Here is a 1,747-nt window from a genome sequence, read left to right on the forward strand (position 1 = left end):
TGTCAGAACATTTAAAATATATTCTCTTAGCAATTTTCAAGTATATAATACATTGTCATTAACTATAGTCAACATGATGTGCAACCAACGTCTTGCACATTAACTTATTCCTCCTAACTGAAATTTTGTATTTTTCAAGGAACATCTCTTCAATCCCCCTACCTCTTAGTCTCTGGTAACCACCATTTTACTCTCTCATTCTGTGAGTTTGACATTTTTAGATTCCACATTATCAGCAAGATCATAAAGTCTCTCTGTTCCTGGCCTATTGCATTTAACATAATGTCATTGAGATTCATTAATGTCATCCCAAATGACATGATTTCTGTTTTTATGGCTGAATACTATTCTATTATGTATATTTATCACATTTTCTTTCATCCATTTACCTATTTGGGTTTTTTTCCAAGCTCACAAAAGCACTTTTTATTTGAGGCAAAAAGAAGTCTTGCTGAAAGGATTACAATTCCAAGCAGTCAAATCCCAACTGTTAGTTGCACTATTTTGACCTTGTAGATTTTGTTTCTCCTTAGTCATAAAAGGATATTCAGGTTGTACTTTCCCCAGCTGGGCAAAAAAGGGGGCAAAGAAAACTGGAAGAAACTTCTACTCTATGGGTACTGCTCTTCAGACCCAACATCAAGCCAGGCAAGCCCTCGCTGTTCAATTAATAGATTGCTGTCTCACCACTGAGTGTCACAGGCTATATTACATTGGCAAGAAAAAAAATGAGGCAGGAAAAACAGATGTAGGTCAATTGGAGATCAGCAGGCATCCACAGCTTCAAAATTCATCCTAAAAGGGGTAATCCTTGCGGAAGGCCCAGCTTACCAAGGCACAGTTTCTGTTGTAGCTAAGTAAGGTGGTCATATCCTTGCTGCTCAGTTCAAAGTAAAAGACCTTAAAGTTCTCTGCAATGCATTTTTGTGTCACAGACTTGGGATTCACCACCAAGTTTCTCTGAATGGGAAATCAAATCAGAACCTGAGCTGTAATTTTTTTGTGCTTGACTGTGATCACCTTGATCCCGGCATCCTCCAGGATGGAAGAGTCCTTGAGCTTTCCCAGGCCCTGTCCTGGAGAGTCAAGGGGGTTATAGGCAGTCACCATGATGCCTTTGGACTGGCAGTACTGGATTAACTTCTTTTGAGTTAGGTATGTGTAGAACTCAATCTGTTTAACCACTGGCTGATACTTTAAACCACGTTTGTTTAAGACCCTCCTGATGTGAAAATAGTTGAAGTTGGAGATGCCAATAGCTTTCACCAACCCTTCATCCACCTAGGTTGATTCCATATCTTGTTCCATATCTTGGCTACTGGGAATAATGCTGCATTGATCACGGGAGTGCAGTTATCTCTTTGCGTTTCTGATTTCTTTTTGATATATACACAGTAATGGGGTTGCTGGATCATATAGTAGTTCCATTACTAATTTTTTGAGTAAATTTCATTCTCTTTTCTATAATGACTGTACTAATTTACAGCATTTCTACCAACAAGGCACCATGACTCCTTTTTCCCCATGTTTTCACCAACACTTGTTATCTTTCATATTTTTTATAATAGTCGTTTTAATAGGCATGAAATTTTCTTATGGTTTTGATGTGTTTTCCCTGATGATTAATCATGTTAAGAATTTGTTGATATACCTGTTGAGCATTTGTCTTATTTTGAGAAATGTCTGTTCAGGTTCTTTTCCCATTTTTAATCAGGTTGCTTTATTACTGTTGAGTTCCTTATGTATT

At 37.5% G+C, this 1,747-nt stretch overlaps 1 pseudogene; it reads right to left on the reverse strand.

The window, feature by feature from the left end:
* Window positions 1–795: 795 nt before the first annotated feature.
* On the reverse strand, window positions 796–1,281 carry LOC108523699 (aldose reductase pseudogene; annotated as a pseudogene).
* Between the last annotated feature and the right edge of the window lie 466 nt (window positions 1,282–1,747).

This window comes from Rhinopithecus bieti, unplaced genomic scaffold, assembly GCF_001698545.2.
Source record: "Rhinopithecus bieti isolate Rb0 unplaced genomic scaffold, ASM169854v2 scaffold_77115, whole genome shotgun sequence".
Taxonomy (NCBI): Eukaryota; Metazoa; Chordata; class Mammalia; order Primates; family Cercopithecidae; genus Rhinopithecus; species Rhinopithecus bieti.